This window comes from Schistocerca gregaria, chromosome 8, assembly GCF_023897955.1.
Source record: "Schistocerca gregaria isolate iqSchGreg1 chromosome 8, iqSchGreg1.2, whole genome shotgun sequence".
Taxonomy (NCBI): Eukaryota; Metazoa; Arthropoda; class Insecta; order Orthoptera; family Acrididae; genus Schistocerca; species Schistocerca gregaria.
In genome coordinates, this window is record NC_064927.1 from 95,178,213 (window position 1) to 95,206,017 (window position 27,805).

General features: G+C 42.5%; 1 long non-coding RNA gene across 1 annotated transcript in view; it reads left to right on the forward strand.

Moving 5' to 3' along the window:
* Window positions 1-27,805, forward strand: part of LOC126284514 (uncharacterized) — a 534,021-nt gene that overhangs the window by 82,163 nt on the left and 424,053 nt on the right. The window lies entirely within an intron of this gene.

Sequence of the window (27,805 nt, forward strand, 5' to 3'; positions counted from 1 at the left end):
ATCATCACGATAAAATAAGGTAAATCATAGCTCGTACGGAAAGATTTAGATGTTCGTTCTTTCTGTCCGCTGTACGAGATTGGAATAATAGAGAACTGTGAAGGTGGTTCAATGAACCCTCTGCCAGCCACTTAAATGTGATTTGTTGAGTATCCATGTAGATGTAGATTTTTAAAGTATACTTAAGGTTCTAGGCGTGCTTGCTTTCTTGTTTATTAAAGACGTGAAAGCACGACACTTTTGTTTTGGTCGTGTTTGGAATTGATGTAGATTGATTCGCGTCTTCTGTAGAACCAAAAAATTCATCCCGGGTAACCGTAAATGAGTCCGAGCGACCTTCGGCAGCCAGATAATATTTTCAGATTTCATGGCTTTGGTACAAACATGAATTCTCGCATTAGCCATTGTCAGGGAATAATGACAATATTAGAGATATTTTTTGTAGCCTAAAAATAAATGTTGAAGACGTCAGCAGGGCTAAGAGTTACTATATTCAGTGCTCAAGAATAAAGCATATCGCGGATTATCACACCAATATTTCCTTTTGCATTCAGATAAGATCATACAAAAGTATAACTGTTGTACAGATAAAAAGTAAGAAAATTGACTTCTACAGGGGTTAAGCCTTAATAGACAGTTCTTATACCACAGAGTGAACATTCAGAAGTGCTGCAGTTATTTATGCATACAAGATTTCCTATCGTAGCAGTGAGATCATGGTAAGTATTTCCAGCCTTATTAACGTCGAGAAAGTGCCGTTAGGATGAAGGAGAAGTGATAACAGTCCGGTGTAGCAGGATGGAGAAGGGTGTTAGACAAAACGTTCACCACGGGACCGTGGTGAGGAGTGGGTGGGGTCAGATTGGGTGTAACTAGAAGGGAACGCCAAGGCGCAGCCTGTGGCGGCTCACACACAGGCCGAGCAACTGCGCGACCCTCCTGCCGCGGACGTCGCCTCCAAACCGGCGCGCCGAGCACAATGGGCCGCTCCTTAATCTGCACCCCGCCGCGCCGGGACTTCCCCCCCTCCCCGCCCTGCCGCTGCTTAGCCCGGCCCGGTGCTCTAACGAAGCAGCCGCGGGCGCAGCAGCGCAGCCCCCTCCACTCCTCGCACTACTCAGGGCGCTCCTGCGTAATGGGCCTCCGCTCCCCCTCCCGCCGACGCCTCAGACACTCGCGCGAGGTTGGCAGCACTGCCACAGGGGGCCAACGTGGACCAGGTGGAGCCACGCGGCCTGCCGGGGCTCACCCCTGCGAGAGTAGCCCCCTTGCATTATTACATTTTTAAATTTTGGCATTCACTTTTTTATGTGATGCACCCTTTTTGTATAACTTTGGAAATTACTCTGCAAAATTAAAGCTTTCCAAAAAGTGAAAGCTTGTTCTAAGATAACATAGTAACATACTAAGAAACAATAGTCTATTGAAATTTAATTCTTCCAATACCGAAGGAGAAGTACTTTGAGCTCACATTTTGCTAAAAATTTAATCTAGGCAGTTGCTGTTATATTTTTAAAAACATTATTTAGGGTTTGAATTAAGTATACTACCAATTTCCATGTTGTTGTTGTCCTGAGAGTGGTTTGATGCAGCTCTCCATGCTACTCTATCCTATGCAAGCTTTTTCATCTCCCAGTACCTACTGCAACCTACATCCTTTTGAATCTGCTTAGTGTACTCATCTCTTGGTCTCCCTCTACAATTTTTACCCTCCACACTGTCCTCCAATACTAAATTGGTGATCCCTTGATGCCTCAGAACATGTCCTACCAACCGGTCCCTTCTTATTGTCAAGTTGTGCCACAAACTTCTCTTCTCTCCAATCTTATTCAGTACCTCCTCATTAGTTATGTGATCTACCCACCTAATCTTCAACATTCTTCTGTAGCACCACATTTCAAAAGCTTCTATTCTCTTCTTGTGCAAACTATTTATTGTCCATGTTTCACTTCCATACATGGCTACACCCCATACAAATACTTTCAGAAACGACTTCCTGACACATCTATACTCAATGTTAACAAATTTCTCTTCTTCAGAAATGCTTTCCTTGCCATTGCCAGTCTTATATCCTCTCTACTTCGACCATCATCAGTTATTTTGCATCGCAAATAGCAAAACTCCTTTACTACTTTAAGTGTCTCATTTCCTAATCTAATTCCCTCAGAATCACTCAGCTTCATTCGACTACATTCCCTTATCCTCGTATTGCTTTTGTTGATGTTCATCTTATATCCTCCTTTCAAGACACTATCCATTCCATTCAACTGCTCTTCCAAGTCCTTTGCTCTCTATGACAGAATTACAATGTCATCGGCGAACCTCAAAGTTTTTATTTGTTCTTCATGGATTTTAATACCTACTCCAAATTTTTCTTTTGTTTCCTTTACTGCTTGCCCAATATACAGATTGAATTACATCAGGGTTAGGCTACAAACCTGTCTCACTACCTTCCCAACCACTGCTTCCCTTTCATGTCCCCCAACTCTTAAAACTGCCATCTGGTTTCTGTACATACTATAAATAGCCTTTCACTCCCTGTCGTTTACCCCTGCCACGTTTAGAATTTGAAAGAGAGTATTCCAGTCATCATTGTAAAAAGCTTTCTCTAGGTTTACAAATGCTAGAAACGTAGGTTTTCCTTTCCTTAATCTAGCTTCTAAGATGTCGTAGGTTAAAATTTTCTCTTTCCCTTGACCCAAAAATTTACATTTCCAATGAATTTCATATTAAGGACTTTACACCTTATCATCTGTTTAAAAAGTATGGTTTCAGTAAAAATAAACATCAAGTAATGAGCTTCTCATTTTTTAATTTCTTTTAGGGAAGGTATAAAGTACCCCTCCCCCCTTAGTAGTACACATCACGGGATGTATATTGATGCTGCTAACGATATGTCAGAAGATATTTTCATTTTCTGAACTCTACTAACACATTAGTACCTCTTTAAAATGTATTCCTTGTTCCTGTAGCATTGGTAGACTACGCAACCATATTCAAATTGAAGCAGCGAAGGTGTAAGCCATAGAGACGAGATACAGACCAAATGTAGCTAAATGTGTAGATGCCGGATACACATTAATACATCTAGTCAAACAGCTCATAGATTAAGGAGTTCTAGGACAATTGACTGAAGACTTGCTTACAGTATGCAGAGCAATATGTTTTCAACTATGGCCACAGATACTAACACATATCCTTCTCTAGCACTTTCTGTCTTTGAACATAATCCTTCAGCAATCATGTACAACTTCAATTAATATAATTGCATCATTCTGATATGTACATGTTTAAATTAATCATATCACAGACCCCTTTGTCAAGGTTTTCTAAAGCATTAGTTTATCATTGTCAATGTTTATCAAACCACTTATGATGCAATTTAATGTAATAAACTAAATTAAGTGTAATCCAGTTGGATTTTGTAGATAACGAATTTCTTGATCATAGTTTTGGAGGGCAAAGATTTAATCAAGTCAGATAAACAGAGCTACTTTGCATACAACTAATTAATATAACAACTATCCTTCCCATTCCCCCCCACAATCGCTTTCACAGGAAATAAAGACGTCATAACATGGGATACACCATATTACCTCCCCATACACACCTTGCTCAGCAGACAACATGGACCTTCAATACCTACCATATTCTGTTAGTTGGACAAACGTGGAAGTCTAGGATCCAAAGAAAGAGTAGTTAATCAGCTGTGACTATTCCAAAACGCTTTTCAGGTTAGTGGAGTAGAATAGAAGTTTACTATATGATAGGACAATCACTAAAGCTGGGAGAAAACAAAGATCTAGTTGGACTAAATTCAACTTCTGTGTTTCACTGCAAATGAAGAGAGCAACAGGCAACTGTGATGCTGTACTCTCCACAGGTGCCGAATTACTGTAGCCACATCTTTACAGCCTAAGCAGCGTTAGAGCCCATCAAGAGATATAAATGTAAAGTATTTTGTGTGTGTTGAGAAAACTGACGAGATATACCAACCAGAAACTGGTGAAACCACAATATAGGATTATTGTCCAGTAATTTGCATGTCATGATTGCTAATAATTCAAGAGTTCCTAAATTTTGCCTTTTGGCATTTTCGTAGCATGCAGCCCCACCTTGCCTAGTTTGAAGGTCCTTTATGCATTGATACAAGAGGGTGCCTGAGACACAGTTGAGCACATTAGAGCTAGGCAGTACTAGGCAATCTAACTTCTGTTGTTACATGAGCAACATGTACCATCATAAATGCCATCTCGAGACATACTATCCAATAAAAACTGCCTACCTCTATTCAATGATCCATGAGTTACTTAATTGCTATTAGGCAAGGGGCGATAAAAACGAGTTTATGATTTTCAAACAGGTTTCTATCTCCAATAGTTACAAGAAAACATTTGTTACAAAATATTTTCAACAATGTACACAAACAAAAAATCTCCTAAAATAACTAACAGTGGCCCATGACAAGATAATCATAACCCATCTAAAAACTATATTGTCATTCCTTATAGACGAATAATTTGTGATAAAATTGAGCAGCAGTTCAAAACATCCATTGTTACATTAGGTTTGAAAGCTGAAAGAACTGCGCAGTCACAATTACGACACTGTATACGGCCAGAAATGAATAAATATAAAAGGCGGGTTGTATATGCTTCATTGTGAGAACTGCAAACAGATATATGTTGGATAGACAGACCACAGCATTAACATAAGGTATCAGGAGCACACAATTTTCTATAATAAAACAGCCATTGGAAAGCACCTGAAGTCAGCATGTCAGTCACTTTGGTACAAACTATTATATGAAAATTTTACAGTATTTGCCTAAAGGCAGGAAAATTTATCTACTGAAACAATGAGAAGTACATATCCATAATAAACATATGACTGACTGTTCCTTAAGTGATGAAGTAGACTTCAACCAAAATATTTTTTCAGGATATCTCATCAATTTCTGTAATTTGTTGCAGTCTACCACATCAATTTATTATTTTTTTCCTTCTTGTCCTGACTACAGTTGGATCAAACTGTGGTCATATACACTAAGTTCAATATATCTTTCTGTTTATGAAAATCTTAAACACTTTGGACATAATCTCACACGGTCACTCTCTTATATAGTTGAGCATCATTTAGAGATTGTTTTAATCATACACTGATGTCTACCACTTACATATTGAATATCAGTACAGTGATGGTCTGACACCTAGACCTTGGGCTACAACTAACACACAGAGTATGGGTTACAAGTAGGACCTAGACAAGGCTTACAATTAGCACCTATACTTTGGACTACCAACTGCACCTAGATATTGTGCTATGTATCAATATACAAATGGGGACATAATACCTAAACCTTAGATTACAACAGCACCTATCTTTGGGCTGCATTATAAGGTTGCTATGTGTATAGATATATAAGCTAGCAGATAACTCTCATCATCTATTGTGCATATTATCATAATATTGTGCTAAATTTTGTACATAGTATGTATACATAATACTACTATACCATACCAATTAACTTTATGAATATTAATTATTTCTTATTTAATTTTCGTTTGAACATAACATGTAATCTCAACTACTGACATTTGCTTTCATGCAAAACTTTAGATCAGCCTTTACATTGACATGTTCTCAAATAATAGATTCCTGAAGGTTATATATACACTCCTGGAAATTGCAATAAGAACACCGTGAATTCATTGTCCCAGGAAGGCGAAACTTTATTGACATATTCCTGGGGTCAGATACATCACATGATCACACTGACAGAACCACAGGCACATAGCCATGGCAACAGAGCATGCACAATGTCGGCACTAGTACAGTGTATATCCACCTTTCGCAGCAATGCAGGCTGCTATTCTCCCATGGAGGCGATCGTAGAGATGCTGGATGTAGTCCTGTGGAACGGATTGCCATGCCATTTCCACCTGGCGCCTCAGTTGGACCAACGTTCGTGCTGGACGTGCAGACCGCGTGAGACGACGCTTCATCCAGTCCCAAACATGCTCAATGGGGGACAGATCCGGAGGTCTTGCTGGCCAGGGTAGTTGACTTACACCTTCTAGAGCACGTTGGGTGGCACGGGATACATGCGGACGTGCATTGTCCTGTTGGAACAGCAAGTTCCCTTGCCGGTCTAGGAATGGTAGAACGATGGGTTCGATGACGGTTTGGATGTACCGTGCACTATTCAGTGTCCCCTCGACGATCACCAGAGGTGTACGGCCAGTGTAGGAGATCGCTCCCCACACCATGATGCCGGGTGTTGGCCCTGTGTGCCTCGGTCGTATGCAGTCCTGGTTGTGGCGCTCACCTGCACGCCGCCAAACACGCATACGACCATCATTGGCACCAAGGCAGAAGCGACTCTCATCGCTGAAGACGACACGTCTTCATTCATCCCTCCATTCACGCCTGTCGCGACACCACTGGAGGCGGGCTGCACGATGTTGGGGCGTGAGCGGAAGACGGCCTAACGGTGTGCGGGACAGAAGCCCAGCTTCATGGAGACGGTTGCGAATGGTCCTCGCCGATACCCCAGGAGCAACAGTGACCCTAATTTGCTGGGAAGTGGCGGTGCGGTCCCCTACGGCACTGCGTAGGATCCTACGGTGTTGGCGTGCATCCGTGCGTCGCTGCGGTCCGGTCCCAGGTCGACGGGCACGTGCACCTTCCGCTGACCACTGGCGACAACATCGATGTACTGTGGAGACCTTACGCCCCACGTGTTGAGCAATTCGGCGGTACGTCCACCCGTCCTCCCGCATGCCCACTATACGCCCTCGCTCAAAGTCTGTCAAATGCACATGCGGTTCACGTGCACGCTGTCGCGGCATGCTACCAGTGTTAAAGACTGCGATGGAGCTCCGTTTGCCACAGCAAACTGGCTGACACTGACGGCGGCGGTGCACAAATGCTGCGCAGCTAGCGCCATTCGACGGCCACCACCACGGTTCCTGGTGTGCCCGCTGTGCCGTGCGTGTGATCATTGCTTGTACAGCCCTCTCGCAGTGTCCGGAGAAAGTATGGTGGGTCTGACACACCGGTGTCAATGTGGTCTTTTTTCCATTTCCAGGAGTGTATATGTATATGAATACATGTGATGTGAGAAACTTGTAATAGTAATTTATATTATTACACATAGGAGCAGTTGTTGTTTTATTCTGTTTCAAACACAGAGGCAAGTGACTACTTATAATTTAATATTTTCTGTGTGCCACTATATTGGTTTTAGTAGTGGCCACACATTAAGGTGCTTTTATATGGTATCTAGACTGTAGGTCACAGCATTATGGAACTTTCTGCTGTAAGGAAACGCTGTGAGCAGTGCTGGGTTGGCTATGAAAAGTGGAACCTCTCACGCAGTCGGCTAGTTCCTCCGAAACCCGAAATGTTAAACAGCGCCCACAGCAAGAGGCCTCGAGCGTTCGGGCGCGAGTTCTTGTGCAGTGGAGCCCCGTTTCCGTGGCTGGTGCAGCCTGTCCGAAGCACGCGGCCCTACGGATTAGCTATCACGTGGAGATAGTCACACGAGTGCGGCAGGCCCCAGGAGCTCGACTTAGGCTACCGGTTAGTCAGAGGATCAGTACACGATCATCTCTCCCGGTACCAACGGTATTCTCACCATCTGAGACTGCGACTGATATCGCAACTGGAGCTCCGACACTGAGGGAAAATTACTTCGTTGTCCTGCCGTGTGCCATCATATGACCCCATCCAACTCACTCGCCCTCAGGTTTATTTTTCATCTCTTCCTTGCGTAAGTTGCGTTTGATACACTACTGGTCATTAAAATTGCTACACCACGAAGATGACGTGCTATAGACGCGAAATTTAACCGACAGGAAGAAGATGCTGCGAAATGCAAATGATTAGCTTTGCAGAGCATTCACACAAGGTTGGCGCCGGTGGCGTCACCTATAATGTGCTGACATGGGGAAAATTTCCAACCGATTTCTCATACACAAACAGCAGTTGACCGGCGTTGCCTGGTCAAACGTTGATGTGATGCCTCGTGTAAGCAGAAATGCGTACCATCACTTTTCCGACTTTGATACAGGTTTAATCATGGCGGCTTGCAAGCAGTTGAAATCCCCAAGCGTTTCGCAATTGCTTCCATCCTTGACCTCAAAGTCAATCTCCCCGCTTCCGCATTAGTACGTAGATTGCACTGTTTTCTGCGTCCACTCGACGCTCTTTATATAAAACCCCCCTCCCCCCCCCCCCACTCCTATTGCGTCCATGGGTCGTTATTGCACGCTGATGGCCAACATAGGCGCTGGTCACATTAATACGACTGGACCGTCTATGAGTCTGTAGGTGGCCATTATTCTGTTCTTAATCTAGCATCACTTCGGCTCTGTTCCGTGTAATCATGCAGACACAATCGAATTACTGTAACAGTAGGAGACGAATTCGACTATTCGGGCGTTCTGGTGGGAGAAAGCAGGACTCGGTTTCAATCCGTACAACTGGGAACGTGATTCTATCTTTTCACAGAACTTGAGATGAACGCTTTACAGTAAACAACAGAATTACCAACAATACCAAAGATATAGAAAGAATTCTAGCAAGAATTGTTTTAAAAATAAACTATGTAAAATTCATGGAAATTATTCCTGTCTGTGCAGCACTGAACTCCCGTTGTGATGAGGAGGTAACAGACCTCTGCGAAGAGCTACCGAAACTGAAAAATGGCGGGATTCCCGGGTCAAGATGATCATGAGGATATTAATGTGAAAGTGTAGCATAAAATTGGCTATTAGTTGTCAATAAGATGTTTATGATATGATACCATAAATATCCTGAGTTAGAACGATTCGCCAAGAATAATAGCAAATTTATGCTTGATACCTACTTCGACAAAGAAAAAGAAACGGGAAATAAACTTACATAGGATTGAACAGCACCGAAGCAGAAATAGTACAGGATGGGAAGTTCCCAAAACACGTTCCAACTGCAGGTGATCGTTGACTCTAAACATACACAGTGAAAAATGGTTAACAACTGAGAAAGAAACAGACTCATCACGCAGGAAGTCGGAAATTTCAGTTTTGAGAGTGGGGAGCTGTTCCAGATTACATTAAGCAGCGAGATCTGTAACTTAGCAGATTATGATTATACACACTCAGGTGAAAGGGTTGAAATTTAACAATGGAACTTGCACAAACAGCAAAATATGTTGACGTACAAAGAAAACATAGGCACAGGTAATATCGAATGCCGGGAAGCAAGTATAAAAGGCAATTCTTAAATTTAAACCAATTTTGATAGGATACATCCAACCGAACTAGAGGAAAAAATCGCAAATATTTCGGAAAGGACACGAGAACATTCCATTAAAATTTGTTAATAAAATATTGAAATCATTAAATTATGAAGAAAACAAATCAAAACTGAACATTTTATTAGAGAGAAGCTACAGTCGACAGTTTAGATCCCACAATAAATGAGAATAGAGAAAGATTTGTAGAAACAGTCGATGACTTCATTAAATGTCTGTTCAGTTTGAGTTATGAATGGGGAGGACAAACAGGTAACGAAGAAAATTATAACATTCCGGATGTAAAACAGAGAAAGTTTGTTTTCATAAACCGTATTGTCCGGCACTTTGAGCATTAGTCGTTCTCCTCTTGTGGTGCCCATCTCTCCTTTGGTCTCCCCAGACATCTTCAATCTACGACATTACAATTTCTGACTTTAACCAGTATCCTGTCACTGTCCATTCCACTCCGTTTGGACTTCTGTCATTAGCTTACTTTCTTACGTTAAATATGTGTAATTCTTTCCTAATGTCGCTGCTTTCGTAAATAACTTAAGAAATGGACTGCTTAAGTACTTTATATCACGAGAATCGGTATTCTTTGTTCCATCACTGACTCTTCCTAGTCTTCAGTACCACAGAGTCCGCCTCTTGTAGCTGAGTGGTCAGCGCGACGGAATGCCATACCTAACGGCCCGAGTTCGATTCCTGGTTGGGTCGGAGATTTATCCGCTCAGGGACTCGGTGTTATGTTGCCCTTATCACCATCCTTTCATTCCCATCGACACGCAAGTCGCCTAAGTGGCGTTAACTCGAAATACTTGCACGGGCGAACGGTCTACCGGACGGGAGGCCCTGGACACACGTCATTTCCAGTGGCATAGAGGCTGGCGTCCACAGGATGAGCCAAAACTGCGTCCCCCCACCACACAGCCCGTGGAATCTTCAGGACGTGGAACCTGCATTTCTCAAACACATCCAAAAGTCAGGCAATAACCATCAATTCTCTGAAGTTTTTTGTGTGATCGATTACATTTTGTTCTTGTAGCACGACACGTTTCAAAATTTCTCATTTGCACAAAAAACAGTAATTTTACAGCTTTCCCCTATCCTACCATAGCTAAACCCCTGACAAGTATCTGCAAAAGAGCGTTGTCATCCAGTACACACAACATTTAGCTAAGAGCCCACAATACACCCTCCATTATCGGTTCTCTGCAAACTGACCGAGTGGCCATCTCGTCGCAAATGCCATATACCATTCACAGATACTGATATACCAAAATGCTTAGTTTATTTACTGGTGTTTGGAGTTATCACGCACTGGAATCATAATTTTACTTATTTAAGGATTCAATAATTAAAATAAATGAATAGGAAATTGTTGAAACCAAATAAGCCTAATTCTCAATTTTCGTTTTTTCGCTGACCAATAAATTTAAGAGTATAGCCTATCGTTTGGTGTTGAAATGAAACACGTCATGCTCCTACAAATGGTAGAAAAGGTGGTACACTTTACGCTGTTTGTTGTTGAAACCAAATAAGTCACTGACTTACTTCGTTTCAACGGATGCTGCTCGTCCGCGCGCAGAATCTGTTTTCCACCATTGCTAGATATTGTTTATAAAATTATCTACTTCCTTTGTTGTGCCACTAAGAGTTACTCTTAATGTTCATTGAGCGGCAGTTGGTTGTATTACTAAAAGGAAGAATAGTAGTGCAGGTCATGACAGGAATGAGGTAAAGACCGCTCGTACCAAAGGACTGCCTTATCGAAATTACAAAGGAGACTGTGTTCCAGGGAAAGCAGTTAGAGAATCTTGCAGGTAAATATCAACTTAAAGTGTATAGATGTAAACAGTATCAGTATTACCAGCAATATACCGAGCGAGGTGGCGCAGTGGTTAGCACACTGGACTCGCATTCGGGAGGACGATGGTTCAATCCCGTCTCCAGCCATCCTGATTTAGGTTTTCCGTGTTTTCCCTAAATCGTTTCAGGCAAATGCCGGGATGGTTCCTTTGAAAGGGCACGGCCGATTTCCTTCCCAATCCTTCCCTAACCCGAGCTTGCGCTCCGTCTCTAATGACCTCGTTAAACACTAACAACCACCACCACAACCACTACCAGCAATACCAATCTTATTAATGTCCTTTTTCCCGGGTTTGATTCCCGGCGGGGTCAGGGATTTTCTCTGCTTCGTGATGACTGGGTGTTGTCTGATGTCCTTAGGTTAGTTAGGTTTATGTAGTTCTAAGTTCTAGGGGACTGATGATAATAGATGTTAAGTCCCATAGTGCTCAGAGCCATTGATGTGAGGTTTTCATAGAATGGACTAGTAGTCAGGGGCTCGTATTGTTACCCAATAAACAGATTTTAATAATGCTTAGAAGGTGTATTTTTGTACACGTTTTTAAACTGAACAATACCTACTGGAATGAACAGACTAAAATTAGGGCCAATTAGAATGTTAGTGCTGTTTGTTGCAGGATTCTAGTTCGAGTCGTTTACGAGACATAGTGTTTTGAGAAGTTACGACACTTGTAAAATACATGTGGTAGCAGACACTAAAGAACAACACCATCATCATCATTTAAGACTGATTATACTTTTCAGGCTTTCAGCATAGCCCCCTTCACAAAATTTCTCCATGATACCCTATTCAGTGCTAACATTGGTAGCTCTTCTGATGTAAAACCTATTGCTTCAAAATCATTCTTAACCGAATCCCGGTACCTTCTCCTTGGTCTGCCCCGACTCCTCCTACCCTCTACTGCTGAACCCATGAGTCTCTTGGGTAAACTTGCTTCTCCCATGCGTGTAACATGACCCCACCATCTAAGCCTGTTCGCCCTGACTGCTACGTCTATAGAGTTGATTCCCAATTTTTCTTTGATTTCCTCATTGTGGACACCCTCCTGCCATTGTTCCCATCTACTAGTACCTGCAATCATCCTAGCTACTTTCATATCCGTAACCTCAACCTTGTTGATAAGGTAACCTGAATCCACCCAGCTTTCGCTCCCATACAACAAAGTAAGTCGAAAGATTGAACGGTGCACAGATAACTTAGTCTTGGTACTGACTTCCTTCTTGCAGAAGAGAGTAAATCGTAGCTGATCGCTCACTGCATTAGCTTTGCTACACCTCACTTCCAGTTCTTTCTCTATGTTGCCATTCTGTGAGAATATGCATCCTAAGTACTTGACACTCTCCACCTGTTCTAACTTTGTTCCTCCTATTTGGCACTCAATCCGTTTATATTTCTTTCCCACTGACATTACTTTCGTTTTGGAGATGCTAATCTTTATACTATAGTCCTTACATTTCTGATCTAGCTCTGAAATATTACTTTGCAAACTTTCAATCGAATCTGCCATCACAACTAAGTCATCCGCATATGCAAGACTGCTTATTTCGTGTTCACATATCTTAATCTCACCCAGCCAGTCTATTGTTTTCTACATATGATCCATAAATGATATGAACAACAGTGGAGACAGGTTGCAGACTTTCCTTACCCCTGAAACTGCTCTTAACCATGAACCCCATTTAGCGTCAACTCTAACTGCTGCCTCACTATCCATGGAAGGACCTTTAATTGCTTGCAAAAGTTTGCCACCTATTCCATAATCTCGTAGAACAGACAATAACTTCCTCCAACGAACCCGGTCATATGCCTTTTCTAGATCTATAAAGCATAGATACAATTCCCTGTTCCTCTCATAACACTTCTCCATTATTTGCCATAAGCTAAAGATCTGGTCCTGACAACCTCTAAGAGGCCTAAACCCACACTGATTTTCATCCAGTTTGTCCTCAACTAATACTCGCACTTTCCTTTCAACAATACGTGAGAAGATTTTACCCACAACGATGATTAAAGAGATACTTCTGTAGTTGTTACAATCTTTTCTGTTTCCATTTTTAAAGATTGGTGTGATTACTGCTTTTTTTCCAGTCTGATGGGACATGTCCCGACTCCTAGGCCAATTCAGTTATCCTGTGTAGCCATTTAAGACCTGACATTCCACTGTATTTGATGAGTTACGACAATATCAACCACCCCAGCTGCTTTATTGCACTGCAATCTATTGACCATTTTCTCCACTTCCTCAAATGTGATCCTATTTCCATCATCATTCCTACCCCATTCTACCTCGAAATCTGAAACATTACTGATCGTATTTTCACCTACATTGAACAACTCTTGAAAATATTCCCAGGATTCACCAGCAGTTTTCCTGACCTGTCCAAAATACTTGTCATTTCCTTCTTACCTTCCTTTAGAACACTGCTAATTACGCTCCAGAATGGTTTTCCACCAGCTTGACCTATAGTCTCCAACCTGTTTCCAAAGTCTTCCCAAGATTTCTTCTTGGATGCTGCAATTATCTGTTTGGCTTTGTTTCTTTCTTCAACTTAACTTTCTCTGTCTACCTGAGTTCTAGTATGCAGCCAGTTTTTGATACGCCTTCTTTTTCCTTTTACAGGCTGCCTTGACTGTGTCATTCCACCAAGCTGTTTGCTTCATCGTACTTATACACACTACTGTTCCAAGATATTCTTTAGCCACTTCTAGTACTGCGTCCCTGTACCTTGTCCATTCCTTTTCCAATGACTGTAATTGACTACATTCAAGTAACTGGCACCTTTCTGAGATCGCTGCTATGTACTTGTGTCTGATTTCCTTATCCTGAAGTTTCTCCACTCTTATCCTCCTACATATGGACCTGACCTCCTGCACTTTCGGCCTCACAATCCCAATTTCACTGCAGATTAAATAATGATCAGTGTCATCAAAGAATCCCCTGAATACACGTGTGTCCCTCACAGCCTTCCTGAATTCCTGATCTGTTATTATATAGTCAATTAGTCAATGACAGACCTGGTTGCCCTGCCTTCCCAAGTATACCGGTAAATGTTCTTATGTTTAAGAAAGGAGTTTGTGATTACTAAGCCCATACTGGCACAGAAATCCAAGAGTTGTTTCCCGTTCCTGTTGGCCTCTATACCCTCTCCAAATTTACCCATAACCTTATCATACCCTTCTGTTTGATTTCCAATCCTGGCGTTAAAATCACCCATTAGCAGAACACTGTCCTTGGCCTTTACTCTAACAACTACATCACTGAGTACCTCATAAAAACTATCCATCTTATCTTGATCTGTTCCTTCACAACGCGTTATACTGACACAGTCCTAATTTTCTTGCTAGACACTGTCAAATCTACCCACATCAGTCGTTCGTTTACATACCTTTTTGAAACTACACTGGGTTCCATTTTTTCCTGACGTAAAGCCCTACACCCAATTGTGCTATTCCTGCTTTGATTCCTGACAGGTAGACCTTGTATTCTCCCACTTCCTCTTCTTTCTCACCCCTTACCCGAATGTCCCATCTTACTTGCAGCCTCTGCCAACTCTACATTCTTCCCATTGATATTAATAGCTCCCCATCTCAATAGCCCCCCCCCCCCCCCACTCCCCATGAACCATGGACCTTGCCGTTGGTGGGGAGGCTTGCGTGCCTCAACGATACAGATAGCCTTACCGTAGGTGCAACCACAACAGAGGGGTATCTGTTGAGAGGCCAGACAAACGTGTGGTTCCTGAAGAGGGCCAGCAGCTTTTTCAGTAGTTGCAGGGGCAACAGTCTGGATGATTGACTGATCTGGCCTTGTAACATTTACGAAAACGGCCTTGCTGTGCTGGTACTGCGAACGGCTGAAAGCAAGGGGAAACTGCAGCCGTAATTTTTCCCTAGGACATGCAGCTTTACGGATAAATGATGATGGCGTCCTCTTGGGTAAAATAGTCCGGAGTTAAAGTAGTCCTCCATTCGGATCTCCGGGCGGGAGATACTCAGGAGGACGTCGTTATCAGGAGAAAGAAAACTGGCATTCTACGGATCGGAGCGTGGAATGTCAGATCCCTTAATCGGGTAGGTAGGTTAGAAAATTTAAAAAGGGAAATGGATAGGTTAAAGTTAGATAGAGTGGGAATTAGTGAAGTTCGGTGGCAGGAGGAACAAGACTTCTGATCAGGTGAATACAGGGTTATAAATACAAAATCAAATACGGGTAATGCAGGAGTAGGTTTAAAAATGAAAAAAAATAGGAATGCGGGTAAGCTACTACAAACAGCATAGTGAACAAGTATAGTGGCCAAGATAGACACGAAGCCCATGCTTACTACAGTAGTGCAAGTTTATATGACAACTACCTCAGCAGATGACGAAGAAATTGAAGAAATGTATGATGAGATAAAGGAAATTATTCAGGTAGTAAAGGGAGACGAAAATTTAATAGTCATGGGTGACTGGAATTCAACAGTAGTAAAAGGGAGAGAAGGAAACATAGTAGGTGAATATGGATTGGGGCTAAGAAATGAAAGAGGAAGCTGTCTGGTAGAATTCTGCACAGAGCATAACTTAATCATAGCTAACACTTGGTTCAAGAATCATAAAAGAACATTGTATACATGGAAGAATCATGGAGATACTAAAAGGTATCAGATAGATTATATAATGGTAAGACAGAAATTAAGGAACCAGGCTTTAAATTGTAAGACATTTCCAGGGGCAGGTGTGGACTCTGACCACAATCTATTGGTTATGACATGTAGATTAAAACTGAAAAAACTGCAAAGAGGTGGCAATTTAAGGGGATGGGAGCTCGATAAACTGAAAGAACCACAGGTTGTACAGAGTTTCAAGGAGAGCATAAGGGAACAATTGACAGGAATGGCGGAAAGAAATACAGTAGAAGACGAATGGGTAGCTCTGAGGGATGAAGGAGTGAAGGCAGCAGAGGATAAAGTAGGTAAAAAGACGAGGGCTAGTAGAAATCCTTGGGTAACAGAAGAAATATTGAATTTAATTGATGAAAGGAGAAAATATAAAAATGCAGTAAATGAAGCAGGCAAAAAGGAGTACAAACGTCTCAAAAATGAGATCGACAGGAAGTGCAAAATGGCTAAGCAGGCATGGCTAGAGGACAAATGTAAGGATGTAAAGGCTTATCTCACTAAGGGTAAAATATATACTGCCTACAGGAAAATTAAAGAGACCTTTGGAGAAAAGAGAGCCACTTGTATGAATATCAAGAACTCAGATGGAAACCCAGTTCTAAGCAAAGAGGGGAAAACAGAAAGGTGGAAGGAGTATATCGAGGGTCTATACAAGAGCGATGTACATGACGACAATATTATGGAAATGGAAGAGGATGTAAATGAAGATGAAATAGGAGATACGATACTGCGTGAAGACTTTGACAGAGCACTGAAAGACCTGTGTCGAAACAAGGCCCCGGGAGTAGACAACATTCCATTAGAACTACTGACGGCCTTGGGAGCGCCAGTCCTGACAAAACTCTACCATCTCGTGAGCAAGATGTACGAGACAGGCGAAATACCCTCCGACTTCAAGAAGTATATAATAATTCTAATCCCAAAGAAAGCAGTTGTTGACAGATGTGAAAATTACCGAACTATCAGTTTAATAAGTCACAGCTGCAAAATACTAACGCGAATTGTTTACAGACGAATGGAAAACCTGGTAGAAGCCGACCTCGGGGAAGATCAGTTTGGATTCCGTAGAAATGTTGGAACACGTGAGACAATACTGACCTTACGACTTATCTTAGAAGGAAGATTAAGGAAATGCAAACCTACGTTTCTAGCATTTGTAGACTTAGAGAAAGCTTTTGACAATGTTGACTGGAATATTCTCTTTAAAATTCTAAAGGTGACAAGGGTAAAATACAGGGAGCGAAAGGCTATTTACAATTTGTACAGAAACCAGATGGCAGTCATAAGAGTCGAGGGACATGAAAGGGATCAGTGGATGGGAAGGGAGTGAGATAGGGTTGTAGCCTTTCCCTGATGTTATTCAATCTGTATATTGAGCAAGCAGTAAAGGAAACAAAAGAAAAATTCGGAGTAGGTATTAAAATTCATAGAGAAGAAGTAAAAACTCTGAGGTTCGCCGATGACATTGTAATTCTGTCAGAGACAGCAAAGGACTTGGAAGAGCAGTTGAACGGAATGGACAGTGTCTTGAAAGAAGGATATAAGATGAATATCAACAAAAGCAAAACGAGGATAATGGAATGTAGTCAAATTAAATCTGGTGATGCTGAGGGAATTAGATTAGGAAATGAGACACTTAAAGTAGTAAAGGAGTTTTGCTATTTAGGAAGTAAAATAACTGATGATGGTCGAAGTAGAGAGGATATAAAATGTAGACTGGCAATGGCAAGGAAAGCGTTTCTGAAGAAGAGAAATTTGTTAACATCGAATATAGATTTATGTATCAGGAAGTCGTTTCAGGAAGTATTTGTTTGGAGTGTAGCCATGTATGGAAGTGAAACATGGACAATAACTAGTTTGGACAAGGAGAGAATAGAAGCTTTCGAAATGTGGTGCTACAGAAAAATACTGAAGATAAGGTGGATAGATTACGTAACTAATGAAGAGGTATTGAATAGGATTGGAGAGAAGAGAAGTTTGTGGCCCAACTTGACTAGAAGAAGGGATCGGTTGGTAGGACATGTCCTGAGGCATCAAGGGATCACAAATTTAGTATTGGAGGGCAGCGTGGAGGGTAAAAATCGTAGAGGGAGACCAAGAGATGAATACACTAAGCAGATTCAGAAGGATGTAGGTTGCAGTAGGTCCTGGGAGATGAAGAAGCTTTCACAGGATAGAGTAGCATGGAGAGCTGCATCAAACCAGTCTCAGGACTGAAGACCACAGCAAATACATCTCAATACCATTTGTTTGCTAAGTCGTATCTTAGGAGTCTCTGGTTTGTCAGTTAGAGGTGGGTCTCCGTCACCTCCAAAGGTCCGAGGAATTTTGCTCTGATTGTTGCATCATATTTAAAGTACCAGGGAAGAAGGTTGCCCGGGGTCCCATTGGGTTTTACCCCTAACGGCTGAGGGACTAACCGGTGGATTTGGTAGTCTTTGCCGTAAGAGCACAAAGGTGACCACGACTCACAATATGTCGAGATGCCCCCCAGCCTTATTCCAAAGTAACTGGTATCCCGACTGTCGGGACCACTTACTTGGCCACTCATACGTTGCCCGTGGTTCATGAACTAGGACATGACTACAGCAACCCACACCAAGAACCACTAAAGAACAACACATGCGTATAAAATAGTTATGTGAATTCCGACCAGTTGCAAGACGTCTATCACAAGTTGGATTCAAGATGACTGTCGATAGTGGAAATACACGCTTCCAGTCTGGCGTGAATGACTGCTGTACAACTGATAGCATTTCAGTGGATATGTCCGAGCAGACTGCAATAATATGTCTCTGAATATCATTGTTTGTAATTGGCATGTCCTTGTAGACAGCAGCTTTCAGCTTTCCCCACAGATAAGACTACAGGCGTCAAATCTGGGAAACAGGGTGACCAAGGTATAGGTCATGTGCATTCAGTGAAACGATATGGAAACAATTCGTAAAGACATGCTGTAGCACTTCGTGTATTATGGGGTGGTACCATAGGCTCTTTCTTGTCTGCAGCGGAACGTCTTATATCATGGTCTGTTAAATGGTTACGATACTTGTGCGTTCGGTGTTCCGTCTATGTAAAATGGGCATATGAGCTGTTGCTTTACTATCCCACACTACTCGTTTACACTCCATGGTCTCTGACGTTGCACATGACAAAGCCAAAGAAAATTGTCAGCAGACCAATAGTACATGCTTCGGGAGTTTAAATGGCCGTGATTGGTTAATGTGGCTTCATTACTAAACAAGATGCATGGTAGATCGGAGGTATTCTCTCTTAATGTCCACGCTGAGAAGTTACTGCGGTTCTCATAATCGTTTCCTTGTAGCTCTTGACGGAGAGAGATGTGACAGGGGTGGACGCTATGTCAAATGGGGAAAGTGCTGGTCACCTGCCTGACTAATGTGACTGGGCGGGAACTGACGAAACAAAGACATTGACTAGCTGTCCCACTACCACTTCGACCTAGGCATAAACTGAAGTCCCCTGCTGACTTCTTTTTGTATGTCGAGGCTAGTGTGAGGAGAAATGATAGAGATTTTGATACGGTCCCGGAATTTGCAGAACCAATATCTTCAGGTATCGATATCGATAACATGCAAAAATCGGTCAAATATTCGATTCCCAGGATAAACCAGCTATATATATCATAGTTCAGTTTGTGCGGAACGCACAGTGTGAAAGTCTTACTAGCACTTGCCAATTTTCTACTGAGTATATGAGGGCTGTGCTAAGGTTATGATTAAGAAAAGAGTTCCGGACTGCCAGTCCTTGTGACGGCATACGTGAAATACAGTGCATTGTTGGACGTCTACCAAGGCTCTGTTCCATGCCTCTTTGTGCGTCGACGCCAGCATTGTCTCTGTAATCACTGTATCATTGCCCTCCTCTAGGTCGATCTCATTTGTGCCTTCCTAGACGTCGAAGTATAGCAGTTGCAAAGATCTCTGTGGCGCACTACTTGGTCATACTACGGGATCGAGGGCACGATCTGTGGCGTTATATTTGTTTCACCTTCAAATCTGATATCCTCTTAGTTTCATCACTTATAATTGGCTTTCATTAAACTACGTTGAAAGATGATATTTGTTAATGGAGTAAAGATCCACGCAGTGGACACCAAATGAAAAGGCTACTAAAAAAAAGCACTATGGAACATCGGAGGTCATCAGTCCCCTAGACTTAGAACTACTTAAAGCTAATTGACCTAAGGACATCACACACATCAATGCCCGAGGCAGGATTCGAACCTGCGACCGTAGCAGCAGCGCTGTTCTTGACTGAAGCGCCTAGAACCGCACGTCCACAACGGCCGGCTAGGCTACTCCTTATGTTTCAGATCTAGACTGCCATACAAAAATGGGAAGGAACGGGTAAGTAGAACTCAGGGGGAAGTTGTAGTCTAATTGACAATCGATTTATTGATCTTAAACATGACAAGACACCAAAATTATTAAATAAACATCACATAAACATTTTTATTTAACAAACGTCTTACCAACATGGGATCTATTTTGGACAAAGTCATTTTCTGGGTATCGACACATGACTAACTAGAACACTACTCGCTCTATCTAACTTCATACACGACAATCCTGGTTATGGAATCAAACTACGCCACCACCAAGCATCTATATTCCACCATACAAAAAAAAAAAGAAAAATATGGTTTGAAAGAACAGGGTGCTGAGAAATACATATTATAGCCCCACGTCGCAGCAGTGAATACTCTACCGTCCTAGTGGTCAAGGCGGCACACCACGATGCGTTCAGCGACTGAAGTCAGGAACGCCGCCAATTTGTTATCAAATGCGCGTTTCCGAAAAATGCAAGTACTCGGTCTCTCGTTCGGTTAATTCAGAGCGCAGGTGGTCCCCTAAGAGCGTCTGAAACCCCGATGGATTCCAGTGTGCAGGTGGACTTGTTTGCTGGTCTGCCAAACCAATTAGACTCCGTGCCACGAAATACGTCAAATGTTTAGACGGCCGACTCAGGACAAAGAAGTACATGCACGCGTCACTCGTTGTGACTGTCATGGTAGAAGCAGCACCTCCGATGGCTCAGAAGGTGCCTGGCGCAGGCTCTAAGTCGCACCCAGCAAAGGACACAAGTCTCACGTTTCGGTAGAGACTTGCAGTTCTTTACTAGCGAAGCGCCAGTACTAGAGACTTGTACAAGAGTGCCTTTCGTCCTTACTTACCTTTTCCTCATCAGCTTGGTCCGAAAAGCACATTTCTCTTATTTGACTTCCCCCACTTAAGCACTAGCCAATACCGAGCTGGTGGCTGGCATTCTAAGCTTGGGGAATGGTCTTTGCATTGCAAACCGATTTGACCAATCAGAGACTTTAAAGTTAATTTGCAGAAAACGGAAAAAAAACTCAGCTTCGCGTCCTCTTTCCCACACGTTTGCAATGTATTTGGACTAACACAATACAGAGTGAAAGCACAGCCCTCCATAAACAGCTTGTTATCTCCCCTGTTGCGTCCATTTCAAAGTTTGCAAAGAACGGCCATAAACGCGCATTGACAAAAACATGTTTTCAAACAGAGTCTGGACATCTGGACGCCAGTTTCCCTGTCCCGAAGACATTTCCAGAACGTTTACACTCCTTTGCCCGCTTGCTCGCTAACAAGGCCTACAATGTGCTGTCGGCAACTTTTCGGCGCTAGGCCATATACCTGGACGTCTGCCCACTGTCTGGCTGTGTTTTCCGCAATGCGGCCGCTGTATGCGGCCGTCTGGAAATGTCTCTTCATCATCCCCAGAAAAAAAAAAACGCGCTTTGTCGGCCCAACAACAATGTGCGTTTACTGCAGTCGTTTAAGTCGGCACCATGTTCCTTTGAACTCAGGTAAAGCTTACCGTACTTCTTTCCCTAGAGCACGCAAACAAGACCATAAACTGCTACCCGCCATTTCATCACAATGTATGAAGTCAAATACCGTAGATCGTATTCCCTACACCGAATCAGAAGTGAGAGTGCCCAGAAATCTCTCAATGTAATTAATAATTGCATAAATAAACAAAGTCAGAAAGATTAGGGTTTAACATCCTGAGACAACGAAGCGAAGGGAAGGCGAAGGAAATTGGCTATACTCTTTTCCTAGGAACCATCCCGGCATTTGACTGGAGTGATGTAGGGAATTTACGGAAAACCTAAATCAGGATGGTTGGACGCGGATTTGAACTCAGAGGGCCATAGACATGGGTTCCCAAGGTAGATGCCCTGTTTCGTGACTTCAGCTAGGCGTTTGATACAGTTCCCCACAGTCGCTTAATGAACAAAGTACGAACATATGGGCCATCACACCAATTGTGTGATTGAATTGTAGAGTTCCTAGATAACAGAAGGCAGCATGTCATTCTCAAGGAGATAAGTCTTCCAAAGTAATAGTGATTTCAGGTGTGCCGCAGGGGAGAGTCGAAGGACCGTGCTATTCACAATATATATAAATGACCTTCTGGATAACATCTGCAGTTAACTGAGGCTTTTTGCGGATGATGCTGTAGTATATCGAGAGGTTGTAACAATGGAAAATTGTCCTGAAATGCAGGAGGACCTGCGACGAACTGACGCATGGTGCAGGGAATGGCAATTGAATCTCAATGTAGACAAGTGTAATGTGCTGCGAATACATACAAAGAAAGATCCTTTATCATTTAGCTACAATACAGCAGGTCAGCAACTGAAAGCAGTTAATTCCATAAATTATCTGGGAGTAGGCATTAGGAGTGATTAAAAATGGAATGACCATATAAAATTAGTCGTCGGTAAAGCAGGTGCCATACTGAGATTCACTGGAAGAATCCTAAGGAAATGCAGTCCGAAAACAAAGGAAGTAGGTTACAGTACACTTGATCGCCAACTGCTTGGATACTGCTCACCGGTGTGGGATCCGTACCAGATAGGGTTGATAGAAGAGAGAGAGAAGATCCAACGGAGAGCAGCGCACTTCATTACAGGATCATTTAGTAATCGCGAAAGCGTTACGGAAATGAAGTTTCGAGAACATACCTTCACCGATGAATCGAACGGTACATTGCTCCCTCCTACATATATATCGCGAAGAAACCATGAGGAGAAAATCAGAGAGATTAGAGCCCACGCAGTGGCATACCGGCAATCTTTCTTTCCACGAACAATACGAGACTGGAATAGAAGGGAGAATCGATAGAGGTACTCAAAGTACCCTCCACCACACACCGTCCGGTGGCTCGGGGAGTATGGATGTAGATGTAGTTGTAGATGAACCATCGTTCTCTGGAATGTGACTAACGTGGTAAAATCGACAATAAATCAAAGTCGGTAAGGTTTATAACAGTGGCTCCTAAATAATAAATGAGCTTGGAAGTTCATCATAATGTGTTGCGTAAGGTAACATGTACCTCATAGTGTACTTCTGCTGCAAGAAAGGAGAACTGTTAAGTGGGGACACAGCTTAGAAATCGTAATACGACCATGTCAGTAATATCAGTGAAATCGAGCTCATACAGAGGTAAACCACGGCAGTGAGAGAAGTGCGTTCCGCTGCGCACCGCCTTTCTCCTGTACGTGAACACTTGGGAAACTGCATGTTGCTCCACGTACGCACCGGCGCACACTTCAGCAAATTAGCAGACAGCCCCCCACTGTGCTTGAACTTTGTGTTACCACGGCAACGCCCAAAATCGATAGCCAGGCCGACCGTTTTCAAACGCTGTGGCGGAACAGCGGAAGGGAAGGGAAACCTTTGCTCACAAAAGCGCATTAACTTTCTCGCTGGCAATCCAACAACAGCAGCCGACAGCGAATTTCTGAAAGCCTGTTGTGCCTCTGTGTGTCCTGTTAGAGCAGCGAACGAGAAAGTTGGTGCGAGTGGTGAAAGAACTCCCTGTGGGAACACACGGAAACGGGTCGTGGCGGGTCCCGGCAGGCCGCCTCTTCGCTTTGACGTGCGGACTGCGTCCACCGGAGACGAGTAGGACTCGCATAATGAGCGCTCCGCACAACTACAGCTAAGTGTGCAGAGAGTTCACCCATTTTGCTTCTTATCGACACTGATACAGGCGACGTATCTATTCTAGGGATCCCGATACTTTTGGGAACGTTTTAATATCAAGTTTGACGTTTTATAACAAGCGACAAAAGACATATTTTTTCGTATGTTGTAATTAAAAATTAATAATTTTCTGAACTTTTCCGTTACTTGTACCTTGAAACCGTGATTCTTGCCAATTTTCATGATTCTACTTCAACGAGGAGTACCTTCTAGGTTTTAATGAGTAAGTTTGGGAGTATTAAACTACATGACATGAATCGCCGTTCTTTTGATTGCGTTTCCTTAACAGCTTACATTTATTACACCGCCAAGGGAACTATGTGACGTAAGCGTCAACTCGATACGTCTACCAGTTCCTGAGGAAAGGGCGTCTTAACAGGCAGACGAACGGTCAGACAGTGTGATACTAAATGGAAGAAAATTCGTATGATTTAATTACAAATTAACGATTTTCAGACTTTTTGCTTTGGTTTTACAGTGAACTCTTAGTTCTTGCTAAATTACATGGTACTACACCAATGGGATCAGAGATGAGTCAACTTTTGAGTGTCAAAGTACCACACACAAATGGCAGTATCAAAATATCTTACATAATTGACCATATCTTTTAGATGCGTTGGCTTACAAGTTTACATCTATTAGATTGCCAAGAGGATATTGACCTTAGTGTCTGACATAAATTTCATTTTGATTCGTCAACCCGTTCCTGACAAAAAGAATATTTAACTATCGGGAGAGAGACAGAGACATGGACAAGAAAATGATTGTATAAGGGTTCCGTTTTTATCACATGAGGAACGGAATATTATCAGCAGCATTTACGACACGGGTCGGTTCAGGCACAATCCGTTTTATGTTAGCACTGTTTACAGGCAACTGGTGGATCAGCAGAAACTGTACAGCATAATAATCCGAGGGTCGTGGGGTCGAGTCGCTAATCGGAAACATATTTTCCTTTTGTTCGTCACTCACATTGCAAATAAACCGAAACAGCAACCAATATGTTGTATGTATTAATATTTTCATAAAAAGCATAAAAAGGAAGCCAATGGAAAAATTGGGGCTGCATATAAATTTCAATGGCATGTTTATGCCTACAGCATCCAAGAGGACTGCAAGTAAGTTTCCAAGAATGGATAGTAATTAGTGTGATTAAAAATGCAAGTCGAATATTCTCATTCGTTGACGTGAATCGAAATACTTCTTTAACGTCACGGGTAGTAAAATATTTAGTGTCTGTGACTTACGAAGTGGGGTACACTTGGCATGGAAGGTCAACCCCCCTAATATGTCAATCCTTAACACAACAACAAGCAAATCAATAATTAAACATTTATTGAAAGCAAGCTTTTATAAAACAGATAGGAGGCAACCCGTGGCTGTGTTTAAGACAATATCAAAATATTCAATCACAAAAACTGACTTAAAAGATGATCCACGGAGATTTCAATACTTAAGAAACATAAATTACAATCTGAAGGCAATTTTAAAAGGTAGCACAGATAGTTTTTTTTTAGGCAATAATCTGCAATATGAAAGTGATTTACAAGCACACCAGTTCGCAACGAACCCAAATAACACAAGAAGCACAACAAGTTAATTAATACAATTGATTCACAAGCAAATTAAAAACCCTCTTTTTTTACCTACACATGACACTGGTTAAATGTCTACCAAACGGGCAGTGACGCCAGGCTGCCCTGGGCAAAAGGTAACTTAACTTAAAACGCCAGAAGCGGCAGACCAGCCGTCCAACACCTAAACGCCGGGGCCCAACCCGGATTCGCTTCCCATTAGGCGGCCCGTCGCAGCTTCTGTGCACCGAAGCGGAACGTGGTGCCGCTCCCACACAAGCCAACTCGCGGAAAACTGGAACAGGCCGCAAAAAACACGGCAAACACCAAGAAAACATCAATTAATATAGGTTAAGAGATCAATAAACAACAATATGAATGAAGAACCATTAAATGCTTTCAATAGAGGTGACTCAAGTTTTACAACAATATCAATGCTGTAAAACATTTAAACTAAGGACTGTACACAAATCCAATGCTGAAAATATAGTATCAGACTTTTACACTCTCACAGTTTGCCAAACAATATTTCCACATATGATTAAGGCCGACAGTGCATACAAAGACGAAATGGAAAAAATTTCAAGATAATATGACGTTATTCAAATGCACAACTTCACAACGATACTAGGTTTTGTGCACTTCAATTTCGTTGGATACGTCTGCATTGTAGCTGCCAACTGTGTAAGCTCGGTATGCAGAAAATGACAACTAGACTATGACCTAATTCTTCCCTTTGGGAACACTGATTTTTTAAAGGGAGTAGTGACTGCTGTTCTCCATGCCGTCACACATCTCGCCGGCAGCTCTCACTTCGGCACACGTATACTACGGCTACCAACCAACAAGTACACTCGCCGCAACGCAAATCGTTCAACGAAACGAAGGCACCAAAGTAACTTACACCTTCGATGGAGCGCGTTGTTCGAGATGGTCTCAAGGGATGGGTCCCTCCGAGGTAAGAGGCACCAAAGCAATGCGACGAACAGCGCCCGGAGTTGACATCAGGTCGACCCAAAACTCTCGACCTGGATATGTCAGTTACAGTTCTTTAGTAAAGTAGCAGCAAAGAACTCCGTAGTGCGGCAGGTTGCAGCGATGTGGACCCAGCACGCTGTTGCCACAGAAACCATGTTACATGGACGAAGTGCCACTATGGAAACGACACCATGACCACAGCGAGCAACTAGTCTCAAGCCGAGGGAGAGTTCTCGGAGGCAGAGGGCAGAAATAGCCCATCTATCGATCCTGGTTAATCTTTAAAACTGTTTCTTTCCTGTTTTTTCCCAGATCCGTTTTGAATCGCCCTGTACTCAACCCATGTTGGGCTGTCTCATTAACTCCCCCACACCCCCCCCCCCCCCCCTTCTCCCTGCTGGTATGGGCTGACAGGCTCAGCAAAATTCAAGGTCTTACGTGCTCAAACCACGACAGACGTTGCTCAGTGATGTGTATACATAGTAACACAAAGTGCCTCACAACAAAACTTGCAAAGACATTTCATAAAATACAAATTGTTTTTGTGCTATTCAAATGAAACTATCTCTTAGACACGTATCTTTGTCACACAACACGTATATAAACTAGAAAATTTCGTAATAGAATCTTGGAGAACCTGTCTGCATCAATAACGGCTTGTAGTAAATACCACTCACTAACACAAAATCTATACAATATCTGAACCAACGAGTTCTGACTTATTGTGCTTACATGTAGTAACATTTATAATGGTCTGAAAAGTAAATAAGTTGCATGTCCAAACAAAATTTAAATGGGTAGAGCGTACCAGATCATGACTGTTTTTTTACTCGCAAGAAAATTGCACAGAACTATGAAACATAGTTTCCAGGCATTTTAATTTCCTTTGGGCAAAGGAAGATGGTGTTGCAGGTGTCTCACCCACCCTGGTTGCTTAGTACTGAATGGCTGCCATTTTTGATAGGAAGTGACATAAACCTCACTGCCGTCTTGTTACATCGTGTCATGACGCAGAATGTGACAAAATAACGAAATGGTTTGAAAACTGCATTCGCCAAAACTCTTCCTGAGAGTCAGGCCCGAACAGTGTGCTGGAAGTTATATTGCTCTCCTATCAATTTCACTGTGTGCTTGCATCACTGATGTTCAGCACTAATACAGTCACAACCACAAAATATCTAGAGGTATGCCCCTGGGTAAGGGGCGCCTGCGAAATCAGATGTCGAACTGTGATTTGGAGGAAGAATTCTAAGCGAATTTTATTCATCCGAAAGTCGGCAGCTTACCATGTGCTCGACATCAATTTTAGTCTTTTGGGACACTGACCACGTTTACACTTTATAAGAACGACCGAGTTTCTGAATAAATTTGTTCTACACTTACTGCAAGACGGTCGTTCTGCATCC